At 37.9% G+C, this 19214-nt stretch overlaps 2 long non-coding RNA genes across 2 annotated transcripts; one reads left to right on the top strand and one right to left on the bottom strand.

Moving 5' to 3' along the window:
* The first annotated feature begins 3802 nt into the window (after positions 1-3802).
* Positions 3803-4480, top strand: LOC113293435. Its single transcript, XR_003332309.1, has 2 exons — positions 3803-4067; positions 4225-4480. It is a non-coding gene; the product is annotated as an uncharacterized LOC113293435 (long non-coding RNA).
* Positions 4481-18563: 14083 nt separating this feature from the next.
* On the bottom strand, positions 18564-18981 carry LOC113293822. Its single transcript, XR_003332592.1, has 2 exons — positions 18908-18981; positions 18564-18794 (listed from the first exon to the last, which is right to left on the bottom strand). It is a non-coding gene; the product is annotated as an uncharacterized LOC113293822 (long non-coding RNA).
* Between the last annotated feature and the right edge of the window lie 233 nt (positions 18982-19214).

Below are 19214 nucleotides of genomic sequence, written 5' to 3'. Positions count from 1 at the left end.
GAATGAAAATCTTGCTAGATAAATTGATATCTCCCTTTCAATCATCTTTTTTATTAGATAGGCAAATTTCTGATAATATCATTATTGCTCAAGAACTTATTTACACTTTAAAGCATAAGAAATCAAAAATTGGTTTCCTAGGTGTTAAAATTGATATGTCGAAAGCTTTCGACAGGGTAAGTTGGGACTTCTTGATCAAAGCAATGCGGACTTTAGGTTTTTGTACTGAATGGTGTGAATTAATTATGCAATGTATCTCCACTTGTTCTATTGCAGTGCTGCACAATGGAAATCCAGGTGAGTTTTTCAAACCTTCTAGAGGTCTAAGACAAGGAGATCCTTTATCTCCTTATTTATTTTTAATATGCATGGAGGTCTTCTCCAGACTCCTTTTAGCTAAAGAGACTTCTAAACAGGTTCAAGGTATCAAAATTAGCAAAAATAGTACTCCGGTCTCCCATATTTTCTTTGCAGATGATTGCCTAATTTTTACTAAGGCAAATCTGCAAAGTTGCAAGAATTTATTAAATGCTATCCAGGATTTTAGTCTTGCTTCAGGGCAGTTGATAAATTTTAATAAGTCTGGCCTGTTTTTTAGTAAGAAAACTCATCCTAAACTTCAGAGGATGATGTCTAAGCTTTTGAAAATTAAAAAAATAGATATAAGAGACTCTTATCTTGGGGATCCCTTTTTATTAATAAATCCAAACTTAAAACCTTTGATACCATTGTTCAGAAGATGGAGGAAAGGGTGAAAGGTTGGATAAGTAAGATTATTAACCAACCAAGTAAAATGGTGCTAAACAAATCTGTTCTTTCTAGCTTGCCAGTTTACCAAATGGGTTGCTTTAAACTTCCCAAAAAGGTTATGCACAGAATTAATGCTATTCAAAGAGACTTTTGGTGGGGCAAAGACTCTAACTCAAAAGGTAGGTATATAAAAGCTTGGAAATTTTGTTGTAGACCTATCAGTATGGGTGGCGTAGGATTTAAAGAAGCAGGTAAGATGAATAAAGCAATGATAGCTAAGATTGCTTGGAGGATGTTAAGTGAACTAGATGCTTGGTGGGTAAAAATTATAAAAGGAAATACTTTAAAAACTCTTCCATTTTTAAGATTAAAAAGAACTATAATTCTTCTTGTATGTGGAAATGTGTTTTGCAGGGAGTAAATTTGATTCATAAATTCACATGATGGGAAGTAGGAGATGGTCAGCCCATAAATATTTGGACTGACCAATGGATACCAGACCTAGAAACAACTCTAGGTGAAATCTGTTCCAATAGGAACAACATGTTAACACTTGTGTCTGACTTGATTGACCCAGACACTAAAAAGTGGAACCAAAACACAATCATTGATAACTTTCCCCACATCATTGCTCAGAAAATTATGAATATTAATTTGTTTTTAGATTCCAATAGCGAGTTATAACAAGACAAACCTAGATGGATACTGACTAGGAATGGTAAGTTTACTGTTAAATCTTTGTATGATAGGTTAAGTGGATTAGGTACAAACATTGATGACAATCAAATGTTCTGGAAACAATTTTGGAAGACAGGCTTACCACAAAGAATCAAACTTTTCCTTTGGAAATGCATAAATAATTCTCTGCCTGTTATACAAGTTCTAGGATGCAATGATACAAGTTGTATCTTCCGTGGTCATTTAACTGAATCTGTAACTCATTTATTATTTGATTGCTGCTTTGCTAGAGCTATATGGGCTTTACCGCCGTTTTCAGGGGGTTTTATGAATGCTTATTCGGATATTTCTTTTCAGCAACATTATGAATTATGGAATACAGGGAATGATAGGGGTATTGAGAACCTGACAGAAATAGCATCAGCTAAATGTTGGTTTATCTGGAAGGTGAGATGCTCCAGAATCTTTCAGGATAAATCAACCACTTGTCTACAAACTTCTATCTCTATCCAGAGATTTCTAAATTTTTGGGGAAACTCGACTATCAAGAATAATATTATTGATAAATTAGCTCCTTGTCGTGAAATCAGAACTCCATGGATTAAACCGGATATCAACTGCTTAAAACTTAACTTTGATGCCTCTTGGATTTTTTCTATTACCAACTCTGGTTTTGGTCTAATCATACGAGGTGATGCAGGAGATAGCATAAGAGCTAAATCCGGAGTGTTCAAAGCTTCTTGTCCGGAAAAAGCAGAAGCTCTTGCGTTGTTGCAGGGAGCTAAATGGGCAAAGGAATTGAGTATTGCAAATTTCTGGATAGAGGGTGATTGTAAAAGAATAATTGATTTTACTAGAGGCATAGAGTCTCTAATGTCCTGGCAGAATCAAGGAATCCTGAAGGAAGCTATGAAGATCTTGAAGGAATGCAACAACTTCTTGGGGTTCAATTTCAATAATAGATCAGGAAATCAAGCTGCTGACAAGTTGGCTCTTGAAGTAAGGAAATCTTCTCTTTTCAATGAATGGTTGCAGACAATGCCAAACTTTTTAGGCAATATTTTGATTATAGATAATTGTAATAGAAGGCTAGTACATAATGTTATTTCCCTTCCAACTTCTCTAGTCAATTCTGTAATTGACGGTAGCTCTACTTCCAGACATGATATGTTAGGAATCTGACTATCTCTTACAGTTTTTTCTAGTCCTTGTATTTCTGAGTTTCTTCAGTAATACATTCTTGATTCACAAAAAAAAAATGATGATCTTAACCCCCGGCTGGGTTGCACCAATACGCCAGTTGGGTCGCCGTATGGTGTGTCCGGCCGTATGGACACGGCCACATACGGCAATACTCCAAAAATACGGCAAAATCATTAAATCTATTATTTTAATTATGGTGTAACGATCACCTACTTTCAAGGGAGGTAAAAATTGAGAAAGTGTGTATCTTAGGCAAAAATACAGCTGTGTGGTTAACATCGTCGGGCACACGTTAGCAAACTTTGGTTCCAAAGATAATAAATATCTTTGACTGAGACCAAAAAATCAATCTCTATTCTTCTTCTTTTGTTCTTCAATCTCTATTTTGTGATAAATTGTCTACTGACTATACATGGCCAGTTCAGGCTTTTTTGTATGACTTTTTTTGTAAATACTACTGGTATACTTGGCCATTTCATGCTTTTTTGTATAAGCTTTTTGCAAGTATACGATAAAAACTGGAAATCTAATTGAACTTTAGTTATAAATTTCGAATCAACATTGAAATTATGCCTTGTTTATATGCTTACATATCTTTAAAAATTGACTATATTTATTATACCGTCGTGACGCCGGATCATGATCTTTTGGATTTGCCGTATTGGACACACGGACACACAGATGTGGCGGACACGCGTGGCGGTATTGGCGCAACCCAGACCCCCGGTAGTGGAGAATGGAGATGCTCTTATCATCATAAAAGGCCGATTCCTTTTCAGACCAATCAGCAATAAGCTAAATCATGAGCCAAATCCACTATTATATGATCAGACGGTTTGGATGCCCCGGCCACAAATGACAAAATTAAGGCCAAAGCCATGACAAAGAAGAGAAGAAAAAAGCTTTTGTTGACATAAATGATGCAGCTGGTATACCATTAATGTCAGTGTGGGTCTCCATTTCACCAATATATCGGAAAAATGGCTAATAAAAACTTTAAGTTAATGTAAGAATATCCAAATCACCAACTAAAATATCTTCTTCTTGTTTATTTTTTTCTCTTGTTTTTGTCTTGGATCTTAGATGTTACATGTCAGGCCGAATCGTGGGCACGTTGAATTTCTCCACATTTTTTAGTTTTGTTATCGAAAATTAATAACTCACAGCTGTCCATGTACTTTGGAGAGAGAGGAAACCGCGATCAAATGAAATTCACGTTCTGAAGTTTAGCAACCTCATAAATCTATAAAACCAAATTTCAACCCATATAATCCTCTCATCAGCTTCCAAATTATACACAGAGAGATAAAGAGAAGAAAATATCATCAGATAATCAAGATGGATGGAGACTATAGACAAGCCCCTTCCGATCAGGAGATAACATACTTGGGCCACGTCCAAAAACGCCATGAAGACAAGGGTTGCATCTACGCCTGGTAAGTAGTCCATCTTCTACATCATTATTAGTTCAATTCTGGTGCCAAGTTTATGATTTTGACAAATGATATGTCTAGCTAGATCCGATGATCATTATATATAAGGGAGACTAATTAATTTGTTCGTTATGTCGTATGGTTTATAATTTATTTACAGTGTGTTTGCTGCGTGTTGCTGTTTCTGCTGCTACGAGACCTGCGAGTGTTGCTTGGATATGCTTTGTTGTTGCTGCTAATTTTGGGATTTGAGACCCTAAAAAGTTCCAAAGACTGTTGCACTATTATTGCCGATGTTGTTTCTATTCAGTGCTGTACTGGTGTCATGTATTTCGACTGTTGATTGATGTTCTTGGCCATGTATTTTTCTCTTGTTTTGAAATAAAGGAAAAACAACAACTAGTTGTTAAATCTGACTTGTTTGGTTTCTTGCTTGGGAGTTGCGGACTCCGATCATAAGGGAGGCCGAGTCCTCTGGGAAACTCGTCTCACAGCTAACACTATTTGGTCAGAATAAATAAAATATAACGATTTCTCAGCTCGATCCAACGAACCCAATGTGCAGCACCTGTATTCTACCCCAAACCGCCGTAAAAGTGGATATCTAAAAAATCAACTCCTAGTTTGTACTTTTGACAAGGTTGGTTTTTTTTTTTTTTTTTTTTGAAAGAGAACTTTTTATTGATTCCAACATCTTACACCAAAAAGATACATAGCTAGAACAAAACTAAAACAAACAGGAGTGAAACACAAACATGGCTTTCCCAAATTAAAGCACAAACAACAGGACTCCCCAAACACTAAAACAAGACCAAACTAAGATCTAGAATAACAACATCAAACAACTATTCAACACCAGCTAAGACATTAATCCTCCTCATAAACAACTTCTTGTTGAAGAAAAAGTAAGAGAACTTCTGGTGGATTGTTCTCCCAACTGTTATTGCAGTTATTTATACGAGCAAACTTAGCCAAAGCATCTGTTACTCTGTTGGAAACCCTGTTAACAAACCTAAATTGTACATCCACTAAAGCTTGAGAAATACTTATAGTTTCAGACATCATTAATTTATCCTCCCATCTAATAGAATCTTGTTGATGCTTTTTAACTGCCTCCATAACTGATTTATTATCACCTTCTACCAGAATTATGCAAAGATCTTTACCCTTAATCCATTGTAAGACTGTCAGCACAACCATAACTTCTGCCTGATCAATATCTCTTACATTTCTTGTCCAGGCCACAGCTTCCATGAATTCTCCCACATAGTTCCATAACACAAGAGAGAAACCAACAAAGTTAGAATCTGGGAGTATAGAAATATCAAAATTTAATTTAATCCAATCATATAGAGGCGGATTCCAACAAATTCTAGGATTTATGGCTATATGTGTGCTAGCATAACTATGTGCAGTGTAACTATTATGGATGTATATGTGATGAGAATAACATAATTGAAAAATTTGTTGAATAATGCTAGCAGGATACTGAAATTTGCCTTCAAACAGCTTCAAGCATCGACTTTTCCATAAGAACCACATAGTTATGATAGCTAGATTCCTGAGATTTCTTCTTGTTGTTGAAAGTAATGATCTTTTATCCATCCATGATTGAATCCATTGAGTGATATATTCATAGTTGTTAGCATCTTGCAAAATGACAATAGAAACAGCAGACCAAACCTCTACAGTCAAAGGACATTGAAAGAAACGATGCTTGATGGATTCAGTTCGATTAGAACATTGAACACAGATGGAAGCTTCAGGATGAATGATCCTCTGAGTTATCAATTTATCTGCCACAGGTAATAAATTCTTAGCAAGCTTCCATAGAAACATCTGGCATTTATATGGAATTTCTATATGCCAGATCATTAACCACATCTGTTGTTGTTGGTTTGTAATTATCTGGTTATTCTGCTGCATTAGAATGACCCTATAAGTTGAAGCAACCGTGAATTGACCATTTCGAGTAAGAGACCATCTAAGCTGATCTGAAGCTGGTCGTTGAGGCAAAATGATATGTTGAATTTGCTGAAGTTGATCCAGAGAACATATTTTCTGAAGCTTATCAATTCTCCACCTTCTTGCTGAATGATCAATATACTCAGCAACTGTAGATTGAGGGTTGTAAACATATAGAAGCTGATGTCGAAAATCCTGATGAGAAACTCTGCCAAACCACTGACCTTGGATATTAACTTTTGACCCATCTCCTATTCGCCAAATATGATATCTTTTAATCCATTTTAATCCTCTTTGAATACCATTCCATATCCAAGTTCCTTGTTGCTTAATCTTGCCATACAAAGGATCAATATTATGAAAATACCTTGCTTCAAGCAATTGCACCCGTTTAGCTTCTTTTTCAGTCAACATTCGCCAGGCCAGCTTACCAAGAAGAGCTTCATTAAAGATGTGCAGATTTTTAAAACCCAGTCCTCCCATTCTTTTTGGTTTACTTAAATCATTCCAACCAACAAAGTATCCTCCACGCTTAGAATGCTTATTCCACCAATAATTACGTTGTAAAGTCTCCATTTTTTTGACTGATTTCTCTGGAATATGCATGCAACTCATCTGATACTGTGCCATTGTTCCTGTGAAAGCTTGAATCTGAGTACTTCTACTTGCTTGATTGAAAAGTTTACCCTGCCATGATTGCAATCTACTATCCATTTTAGTATCTGTGTCTGCAAAGAAAGCATTTTTGTTATGGCCTACAAATAAAGGAATACCCAAATACTTCTCCACTAATGGCATTCTGGGCATCTGAACCATGTCTGAAATATTTTCCTTGGCTAGATCACTCGGATTATTACTAAAATGAATACTGGATTTATTGAGACTAACCATCTTGTTTATTGGTAAAAATCGTTCCTGGTGATTTCGGTAATTTCGGGTGTGTGGATGAGAAACGAATCTAAACCCTAAATAATGTACTGCACGAGAGTACTTTTGATTCGAGAGATCAATCTGTACAATCCTGTCCTAAACAAAGAAATGGCCGTTCCAGGCTTGCTTCGGTCACAAAGTGAAGGAGAAGGGTTGGTCTTGAGAGGGAAGCGAAGAGAGTGTTGAGACCAGAATAGTTGATTCTGAAGGTGTGGTTTGTTTTATGACTTGTATCGGAAGTAGAACTGGTTAGCAGCATGGAGAGCTACCAGATGATTTCTAGATACTGTGTTGTTCTCCGACCAAAACTTGTTATTTGGTGAAAATAGGTGAAGACTATTTATACAAACGTACCATGGTCTCGTAGGAAGTGGAAACGATTGAATTGTGGAAGAAAAGAGTAACGTGTAACCGTCAGGCGTTATGCTTCCATGATGAATGAAGTGAATTCGTGTAACCGTCAGTCATTACACTTTCATGATGAACGAAATGAATTGTTTACACCGTTACTTTTTACCACCACTAATTGTCCCACTTCATGACACTTTCTTGTAACGGGCGCATTGCATGCCACACGCTGTAAACCGCCAGACCAATACCCTGATGAGTATCCCCCAGTTTGTGACATGTTTGATGTCTCAAGTGTTTTCGTGGAAAACGTGTAGCATGTTGCTATGTGTGGCAAGTCAAAGTCAAGAGACCTTTCCATAGGAAAATAACATGTGATGCTATTAGGATTGCCTTGGCCGGCCGCCTAAAAGTTGCCACAAGTCCGTCAGTTTCGTGGAGACCGTGAATAGATGAGATTTCATCTCATGAAGAAGGGTAGCCGTTGATTATGGCTACCTTCTGTTGGCGCCTGGTAATGTTACAGTAGCGTTTTTGGTGTATGCCAGTGACATTGCGGCATGACTGGCATATCTCGTGTATGCCAGTGGCACGATGGTGTAAGTGGCGCCTGGCGTAGCCATGGCCACTAGTCCGTTAGTTTGGTGCGAACTTGGATGGCTGAGATTGCATCTCGTGAGGAAGAGTGTCCATTGATTATGGCCGAATCTTGTTGTATAGCGAAGTGGAGCCATTGGCATAGTAGCGCCTGGTGGAGCTATGGAATCGCGGTATGCTAGTGGCATTCCAGTGGCATAGCCGCGACATAGCGGCATGCTAGTAGCCGTGGCATAGAGGCATTCTAGTGGCGGGGTTTTTCGGCATACTAGTAGACGTGGCATGGCGGCATGCCAGCGGCGTTGTGGTATGGCCACGCCTGTGGCGTTGTAGCATGGCCCAAGCTAGGATTTGGCGACGTGGTAAGAATTAGGGCTTGGCGGCATGGACAAGGCTAGGATTTGACGTCGTGGTAAGAATTAGGGCTTGGAGGCGTGGCCAAGGCTAGGTTTCGGCATTTTGGTAAGAGTTAGGGCTTGGAGGCGTGGCCAAGGCTAGGTTTTGGTGTCGTGGTAAGAATTAGGGCTTGGAGGAGTGTCCAAGGCTAGGATTTGGCGCGTCAATAAAATCTTCATAGAGATTTGGATCCGTCTGCAGAGTCTTAGAGAGATTCACATCTCTCCTCAAAATCGCGGAGAGTTTCACATCTCTCCGAAAAATCTCATATAGGGCCGAATATTCCCCATGATAGGCACACACCTTACCTAGAGTTCAAGCATATTTCTCAGCCTCTCAAACACACTCACGGCTAGTAAATTGATTCTGAATTGTACATGTCTATCCAAAAACGTGGATAATCTCTCTTGAGCTCTGCATGATCAACAAAAGGACCCACAAGCAATAATATGGCCTCCACATGACATATGTGACCGGCCATGGAAAGAGGGAGCTCAACCTCAGCTCCTCTCACACTCTGCACAGAATTCTTGAGGCATTCCATGCCTTTTCACGTGACTCATCCTAGTCATTCTCACAAATCAGAGAATATCTATCTATCTTGGCCAACTCGTCTAAAGAGAATATTTCTCTCTCAACACATCATCACAAAAGGTTGACTCATCTTCACACAAATGGGAGGATATCAATTAGGGTTTTGGTCTGACGGTCTACAAAACGTGCGAGAAATACCCGGCCTATTTCTCACTGCAGAAGAGAGTAAAGGCGGTGGAATAATGAGATAAAATCACCCTAGTTTATCTCTATCTATTCCTGAAGAGACGGGATAATTTCTCCGCACGGCACGGCAAGCAATCCCTATCTTCACCGACCTGAGATTAGAGAATTCAGATATAAATAGGTCATCTATTTCTCCAAGCTAACACATGAATTTTCTCTCAACAACTCAGAGCAATTCTTATTCAAACTCTAAAATTCTCTTATCTCTCTCTTCATCTGCTTCCCTCCCTAAGACCAGCCATAAGCGCTCTTCCATGTGACTGAAGCAGCCTTTGAACGGCCACTGTGCGTGGTTTAGGTGACGACTGTTCGTGCTCAACCTCGCGTAACTCACTTTCAGAAACTCTAAAATCCCACTTCTAACCTCTCTCAGATTTTAGGTAACTACATTTTGGCGACCACAGTGGGAGGTTGTTCACTCAGTTATAGATTTCAATCATGGTCACTATTAGGAAGGAAGCCGATTCCACTAACCAATACACAAAAACATTCCATTGATTCAGTGTCTGTAAATTCTTTACAGACTTAGTCGATAGAGCTAGTTATCCCTACCAACACTTTCTCTCTCTTTCGAATTTGACCTTAGTGAATAGGTTAGTGCGTCCCAGATCACCTGGATCTCTTACTGCATAATGAAACATCCCTTTAACCTACTTCCAAAAAAACCTACTACCAACCCTAAAAACGTTTGTTAAATACCTGAGAACTACTGGAGACTCAACAAAATCTTTAAAAATCTTCGGTCGACATACAAATTTATCTGAAAACGCCTTTAAAGTTACCAGTAGGGATAGATCCAATGAATCTACATCGAGTACATGTTCCCTAAAGAAGGAATACTAAAACTGTTGGGAATAGCACGGACGAGATCCAGCATGTCCGCAATCGGCCTCATCAGAGAAGATGTAGCTTATTAAGAACACGATAGAGTAAAGGAGCAACCATCTAGCTGACCCATCTATCTTCAGGACCAGATGGTGATCTAAACTTGGATATTCTGATGAATATTTGCTCCAAAATTCGTATATCTCAAAGTCCCTCAACCTGATTTCGGGGGACTCGAGAAATTTACTTCGCTTTACTATTTTACTTATAACTCTTTCATTCTGTATCAGATTGACCTAGTTCTTTTTCTGTCGGATTTGTCTTTTCGTCGTTTACAGGATAAAATTAGTGAAAACTTGGAAAGGTTCCAAAAAAATTCGTGACCTAGACAAAAGCGTTGCAGAACACATAAGGTCATAAATCGCCAGCCGAGATGCATCTTATTGTTTTCCTGTTTCAGAGGATCATGACCAGAACGCGACAAAGTATAAGATGAGACTAGATTCCAAGATATTTATCGACCAAAGCTCATAATTATCCGAAGATTCAAAGTCGTTGGTCGATATGTTATCTCAACACCGGTCCCGTCATAAAAAAGAGGAATCGTAGCAATTGTACGACCAAGTATCGATGAGCCTCCATCTCGTCTACTGAAAATACGAGGGCACCCAAATATACCTCAAGTCCACCTATAAGTCCTTTCTCCGAAAATGATTGTCTATGGACTGAGTAGAGACAATACAACGAATCGTTTCACACTTCGTGTGATCGTCTATGGATACAAGATCGAGACAATAGAACAACGAAGTATGATTTCTTGATAATAGGTTCAGACTTAACCAAACACTATAGGATTGGTACCAAGCAATTATGAATTAACGTTTGTGTATTTTACTTCTAATTATAATAAATCAATTATAATTGCGGTAATAGAAAAGTAAAAGACACGCAAGATTTTGTTAACGAGGAAACCGCAAATGCAGAAAAACCCCGGGAACTTGTCCAGGATTGAATACTCTCAGAATTAAGCCGTTATACAAAATCTAAATAAACTTCGTATAGTTGAGACCAAGCAACTAAACCTATAGTTCACCTAGTTCCCTCAGTATCCCTGCGCCTCCAACTTGCAATAAGTCATGCACTTGGAACAATTCCTTTGGTTCGTATTCCAAACAGTAAAGGAACAACAAATCTGTTCGGTAACAACTTTTTTCAATCAACGTGATATGAGTTTGACAAAAGGCTCTTACGATTAACCAATAAACTCCTTTGTCGGGTTCTTAGATCAATTTATCCAACAACTACCAAAGTAATTGTTTTAGACTATGCAATCAATACTATGAATCACAAAGAAATGTATTGATGCCGATCTACACAACTAATCAATCCAATCTATCAAAAGATAAACCGATTATAGTTGGATCCCCAGCCGATCAAGTTCTGTGCACACCAAAGATTTTGAACTCAAATAAGAAATCTTCTTTATCTTCAAATCTTCTTAGATCTTCAATAAACACCTACATACAAACAACTTGAATCTCTTGTGATCAATCACACACAGAACGGAGTCTGTTAATTATGGATTATCACAAGACGTCTTTAGATATACAAAGAGTCTAAAGATCCCCGTCGATACTTCGATCTAGTTTGAGTGAATCTTATATCAGAAGAGAAGATTCTCAAGCATAAACAAACTAGGTGCAATCAAAGTTCAACAATCGTCAGTCAATCAAATTAATCGAAAACTAATAATAAACTGCAATTATCTAGTTTGCCACCAATGGTACTCGTAGAGATTCTCAATCCCAAAGAAGTCTTTAAAACGAGCGGTCGTAAGAGATTTCACCTAATTAGGGTACTTTTCTCTCCGAATAGACGGTTCCACCAGTAACAACACAACTAGGTAGTTTTGCTGGCTCTGAGGATTAGTTTGCTCGAAATGCAAACTTCAATATTTATAGACCAAGGAAGTTTTGACACCAAGGAATTTCCAAAACCGAATATTCTCAAAGATATGCAATAAACCCAAAATCGGTCTTCATAATTCCTGGAAATGCTCTGTCCAAATATTGACCGAAATCTCAGAAGAAAATCTCCAATTAGTAAATGCACATTACTAATTTTTATTTCCTAAAGATATGCATTTTAATTGCTGGAAATTAAAAGCATATAAAATTAAAAACTTTAATTAAAAGATTCTCAATTTATTTCGATCCGATATTCTCCTTTAGTTATTAAGGAATATCTTTGAACAATAATAGATAAGAATCACTACACATGTTCAAAGTATATCGACATCTTTACTTTGTAAATCCTTTTTCATATTTATAATATTGGAACCGATTTGTCACACTTCCAAACGAGTTTAGAATTGGTTCATCTGATTTCCAAGAACTATGTGATTGATCAAAAACATTCAATCACCATTCATGGGTTTAATGGTTCTACCAAATAAAGTTCGGTTCTACCTCCAGGTGGCTACTAGGATCGGTTACACTAGTTTCGATAAAATGGCTAACTAAGTACCAGGATCGGTTACCACTATCTCATGGTATTACTTGTGATCGGTTGCACAAGTCATAGGATCGGTTACACCAATTACTAAGACTTGTTAACTGACTACAAGGATCAATTACACATCTTGTGATTAGTCCCACCAAGTACTAGGATCGGTTACCCAATGACTAGGATTGGTCACACCAATTACAAATATCGATCATACCATCTCAGGTGATTACTTAAGATTGGTTTCACTAATAAAAGTCATACCGATACATAAGTCAGGCCTTGTGAATAGTTTTACCAAGATACATAAACAAGTTATGAACGGTTATACTAAACACACATATTGGTAATCCAAAGATTTGCAATGAATAACAATACCAATAATCCTAGCGATTTTCCTTTCGATTCACAAAACAAGTTTATGAATTTACTTCCTTTAAACTAATGTAAAACATTGTTTCCTAGGACGAAATCTTCACCCATATCTATACATAATTGCAATAGCATTCATACGATTATATCGATGTCTTATATACGAAGTTCAAAAGATAGGCGTCATACTTCGTATTATAATTCCTTAATACTACGTCTAACTAGAGTATAATCATTCACAGTTTCACAGTTATGTTTTCAATATAGCACGACTTGAAAGATACGTTAGGAATGAAACAGTTCAAGTCAAAAATTACTAACCTCAAGAGGAAAGATGATGTCGTCGATGTAGCTCTTTACTTCTTCACATTCTTCAAGTCTTCGAGTAATAGTTGTATGTCTCGTATCCTAATAACTTTCTAGCTAACCTATATGAAGTTGACTCTAGTAAATAATCAAGCGACTCTTTAAATGAGTTTTGATTCACTAAAATATGACAATCAAACTTGACATACCAACGCTTGGTGGGTTCAACCGAGCAATGCTCTAACAGCTACACCAATGATTATCCAGTATCATTTTCTGATAGGACCGCAGTCACCCAAGACGGAGAAGGAGAATATCTTCGCATCCGAACTTATCAAGGGAAAAAAATCCGTAGTGATACTCGTGAGGTCAACCGTTTAGATAAAGAATCCACTACTCGACGTAAAACCAGCACTAGCTATTTTTACTGAAGTAAACAAAGGAAGAAACTGAGATTGTAGCTTCAGGCCACACGCTACTTATGCGGAGGCCTGCTTCCAGTTCCCTCAGTCAAATCCTCTTCTCTCAAAACGATATGCTCGACAGGCTATCCCATGAGTCAGAGTCAGACGCGATGAGAGAACGACAAGATATGATGATCATATATAATTTCCTCATGTCAAAAAACGACTCCTCCACGTGAAGAATTATCTAGCGGATTCCAAGAGAACTCTTCCATCAATAAAACAAACAAAAATCGATTGCGCAATTAGACCTGAATGTATCTATTACCCTGCTGGTACCAGAAGGCATATACTACTCTCAAGTTCGGTTGAGCATCCTCCCAAAATAAGAATAAATCTCAACGGATAATTTTGCTACAGAAGTTCACATGAATCCCTGTTAAGACACCTAGTAGAGGCGGAACAACAACTTCATCTTGTAAACAAAGACACATGCGGCATTATCTCGATATGAATCTCAACAGACGTCTCCAACCCACAGATTATCGCTTGACCTCCTTGAAGACTAAATATCGTACTCTACTGGGGTCTTACTTCATATTCCAAACGTCCCGAGTCAATGGGAATCCCTAGTCTTATATCAAACTAGGAACTAACGAAGAATCGTGCGTCACACACCTGCATGGCCAACAGGAGGTGGCCCAGACATCCAGGTTTCAGATAACAGATTTAGAAACGATCAGCGCAAGAGTCTCAAAAGATCTGGACACATCAAGACCATTCAACTCCTTAATCCAACACCACAACATGTTATTACTTGGGATTAGGTGACTAGAGATCAGCCTTCAAAATCATGAAGGGGACTTATTTGTGACTCGAAAAATCTCACATCTCTCTCCGGTCTCTGATGGACGCATTTTTGTGTCCTATTTGTCTCGATTTTATATATTGATAGTGCTCATTTTTGTACTTATTATGGTGCTTTATGCGTGTGTAGGTATTTTTGGCCAATAAACATTTTTGGAAAAGTCAGGCTCGAAAAGTTGGTAAAAGCGCTCGGAGGATACCTCCTATTCGGACCCGCAGTTTGGATAAGGGGTACTTCGTTTACTAAGGGGCACCCAGTTGATAAGGGGCATCCTCTTTATTTTTCACCACCAGCTGCTATGGTCACCCCTACTCTGGATAGGGGGAGACCCTTTCTTCTTCACGGATTGGAAGCGTTTTGGCGGGAAACTTGTTTCCTTTCATGCAAAATTGTCCGGATCGTACTTGTAGGATTTGGAGTGAGACATTCTCGTAGATATGGGTTGGAAACACCCTGTTTTAGTTAAACATGGAATCTATGTTGGCAAGATTCTAAAAATCAGGGATTAATCTTCGATTAATAGGAAACATGGGCTTGGAGAGTATCACGGGATTTTGGTTGAAAATATGTAAACTACCGGTTGGAGATATAGGAAGAATGTAACTGCTCGATTCCATAATTTCCTTGAGAGGTTCTGGGACATCAGATTTTACTTAGCAGACGGGTGCAGAGGAGGTTAAAGGGAGAGATTCCCGTAACTTGTTGAAAAAGGGAAGAGAGAATAAGCCGAAGATTTTACAGAGAGTTATCAGGTTTTTTGGCTATATAAGAGCCTTTGGGGAGTTCCAGAAGAGGTTACGCACACTTTGGGGGAGTTTAGAAGCCATAACAGATAGAAATCAGGAGTGCAGGAAGTTAAGTTCTGCTGCTGCAGAAGCTGAAGAAAAATGTTGCAGTGAAAAACAAAGTCTCAAATTCGCAATAGGCTGAAGAAAAAGCGTCACAATTCAAATTAGGTGTCTCAGTTTTTAACATTTCAACAATTCTTTCTGTAACAGACGACTTGTAACGTTGTTCCAGCGTTGCAATTTAGCTGCTTGATTATTTTTCATCCTTTTAATCATCTTTTGTGCCATAAACAAATATTTTGAGATCATGATTAATATGATGAGCTAAACCCCATTGCTGAGGCGATAGAGGAAGCTATTTTTCCAACAAAAAGTGGTATATTCTTATTTATCTATTTATTTGCAATTATTATATGATTATTTGCCTTGATCGAAAATTGTTTGAATGATTTTTGTTAAGCAATTGTTATTTCCTTTGATAGAGCATACTTGGACCTAGGTTTTTGATGTTCTATGCTTCGGATTTACACTTGTTATTTTGAGAATCTACTTGTTGCAATAGTTTAGAATCAAATTGAACGAGAAAGTTGCATGAATATAAATATTGGATTAAATCACTTTGAACTTGGAAAATAGTGTAACCTTAGCCTCGGTGTTCTTTTAATATTGATATCATCTTTGTCTGATTTGCTATAATTATTAGTGAGTTTTCTATTTAGTTTTAGAATTTAAGTCTAAAGTATCCTTCACAAGTCTGAGAATCGAATCACTTTATTTACCACTATCACAACCACATCAATTTTTGGCGCCGCCGACGCGGACTTGCTTTTAGGGTTTTAGATTTATTTTTCTTTTCTTTTTTAGGTTTTTATTTTTTTTTCTATTTTACGTTTTTTGGCATTTATCTTTTGTCTACAAGTTTTGGATCATAAAGAAAATTGAGCCAAGGAGTTTGTTGATTTCGTAAAGACTTGTAGCGAAATATTAAAGCGAAAAGAACGGAAAAGAGACAATTTTTTTTTTAGCTATTTTATTTTTTTTAGGATTTTGTTTGCAGAGAAGGAGGAAAATTACGATATTGTCTCTGCACCTTGGGTTCGTACACTGACATCGGAGTCGGTGGCCCGAGTCGTCTACAATCGATTCATCCCCCGTCTGGAACGGGAGGTAAGATTCTAAACCCTCGCGAATCCCCTGTCAGCGAGTTACTGGACTCCTTCGTATGCATATATGTTGAGGACTGAACACGAACATTTATTTTTCTAGTAAAGGGCAAGGCCTGTCCATAAAAGATAAGGGTTCGGATTTCATCACCGTTCTCTTCTTTCTATCCTTAGGAACACGTAACCTACGTGAATCTAATCCTTAAAATTTGAACTATAACGAGACCAATAAGGTAACGATATTATAGGAAAGTCGTTCAAAAGGATCGTATTGGGTACTTTGTTAGCCTAGATCAAAGTTCAGGAAGATTACTAGAAGTCGATTAGAGCCGCCTTGTAACCCAGGGAAGCGTTTTCCATAGAGGTGGGGGTATCAAAGCTCCTCAGAGCTTCTCCTACTTCTCTTCGACTTACTTCATTCGGACCGTCCTACGAGATTTGCTAAAATTGTACCTAGTTGCCTCTTGGAAGAGTAGAAGCTGGTCTAGAAACAATCTAAGTGGAGCCATCATGCTTTTTGTTTGCTAGAGATCAATAGGTTTGATTTGGTTGAGTCAGCCTTGTTTTGTGATTGCATAGAATCCCCTTCCTTATTCTTTTGCATGCCTGAACGTAAAAGAGACCCCCTAGGTATATTTGTTAAAGAGAAACCTAGTAATTCTAAGCGTCTCGATTACCTCGATTTAGAGAGTCCAATTTTTGAAGAGTCCTTTTTTGAACGTCCGTTTGAGGAGACAATCCATAATATTCCGATAGTGCCAGAAATGGAAACTTTGAAAGCTTTGTTGAACCCGACTAGGACTACTCGTCCCTCGTGTATCAGGTTAGCTGAAACGGAAGCAAATTATGAACTTAAACCTGAGACCTTACAGCTGCTCCCAATCTTCTTAGGGAAAGAAAATGAAAACCCCTATTTCCATGTTAGGGGCTTTGAGGAAATTTGTAGTACCCTAAAGATTAGAAACCTTGATGATGATGATGCTTTAAAACTTAGGTTATTCCCTCTTTCCTTGAAAGATAAAGCTAAATCATGGATATATAGTTTGGCTTCTGGTTCAATTGAAACATTTGAACAACTTACATCTGCCTTTTTGAACAAGTTTTTCCCTAGGCACAAAACATCGTCTATTAGGACGCAAATCTGCACGTTTTCTCAACAAGAGGGAGAATCTTTGTATAGGTATTTGAAAAGGTTCAATGATCTATTAGCCCAATGTCCTCATCATTGTTTAGAAAAGGTTAGGTTAGTTCAGATCCTTTATGAGGGTCTAGATTATCCCACTACAACCACAGTAGAATATAGGTGTACATGTGGGTTTGAAAACCAAAAAGTTGATGATGCGATGACATATTTGCATGAAATCTCCGAAAAGACCCAACAATGGGAAGTAATAGGGGACCCCATAAAGCAATTCTTCTAGGCAGAGGAAAGGTTAATAGGGTAGAAGGAAGCTTTGAATCAGATGCCAAAATTGTTGTTATAGCAAAAAGGTTAGAAGCTTTAGAAGTGGGTCACACTAGTGGTAGATTGGAGCCTTTTTGGGAAGGCCAGAATAATGAAGAGCAAGCCAATGCTCTCTATAATAACAATAGATTTGATAATCGTCAAAAGTTTGACCCATATTCAGAAACTTATAATCCTGGTTGGAGAAACCATCCGAACTTTTCTTGGTCTAAGGGCCAGAGTCAAGGTCAGTTTAGTAATTCTAATGCTCCCCCAGGTTTTGGTTACACTAATAATTCTTCAGGCCCAGAAAATAAAACGACTAGCTTAGAGGAATCTATTAATATGTTAGCAAAAACTCAGGATATGTTAGCACAGAACCAAATTAGTTTTCAACAGGAAACCAAGAAGAACTTTCAAACTAATGCTCAGAGCCTTTCTAAGTTAGAACTTCAAGTGGGACAAATAGCTAAGACCTTAAGTGAAAGAGATAACAGAAGGTTCCCTAGTCAGACTAATCCCAATCCTAGAGGAGTTCATGAAGTAGGTGCAAAACCATCGAATCAGTTGAATGCTATTAGAACCCTTAGGAGTGGTAAAGTAGTAGACAATCAGGTAACCATGCCCGATAGTTAGGGCTGTCAATGGAAGAATATCCGTCGGATATCTGGATATCCGATATCCGACAGGTTAAGAACTATCGGATATTCGATATCCGAGAATATCCTATAGGATATCAAAATCAGATATCGATATCCGATAGGTTAAGCTTCCGGATAACGGATATTTATCCGATAATATCCGTTAGTAACAAAAAAATCTGTAAAGGTGAAATTATTCTCATACTGTCATACATAAAACTTGGAAACAGTACTCATAAGATGGCATCTGAATTGTCTTCATCTGAATGTAAGTCTCTTACTCACACACATACATGAAAAGAAGCACAAGCAAATGCTAAAGAAAGTAAAAACTTAACAGATATTCAAACAGGGTCTCTCTTGTCTTCATTCGTCTTCGGTTTCCAAAATTTCCATATCTGCATTATAACAATTAACAAGTCAACATTCAGATAGAATAAGATACACAACAATTGTCTAAGTAGTAATAATAGGAAATATGCACTGAGTTTAAGAAGAAAAAAATGTTTACCTTCATCACAAATGAAATCTGGCAACCAATCGCTTAAGCATAACAATGCTTCAACAACCTCTGGATCTAATGAAGCTATGTGTGTTGTAAGCACTCTACCACCTGCACTGAACATTGATTCGGATGCCACACTGGTGACTGGGATAGCCAAGACATCTCTTGCCATCTTTGCAAGAGTTGGGTACTTAGGTGCATTTAGCTTCCACCAACTCAAGATTTCAAATAAATACTCATCTTTTGGTGAGCCTTTGCTTAGCATTGGTTCTTCTAAATACTTGTCCAACTCAGATTTCTGCACCTCAAAGTC

Source organism: Papaver somniferum, chromosome 7, assembly GCF_003573695.1.
Source record: "Papaver somniferum cultivar HN1 chromosome 7, ASM357369v1, whole genome shotgun sequence".
Classification (NCBI taxonomy): Eukaryota; Viridiplantae; Streptophyta; class Magnoliopsida; order Ranunculales; family Papaveraceae; genus Papaver; species Papaver somniferum.
Note: the sequence above shows the minus strand (reverse complement) of the source record. Positions and strands in the feature narration are given on the sequence as shown.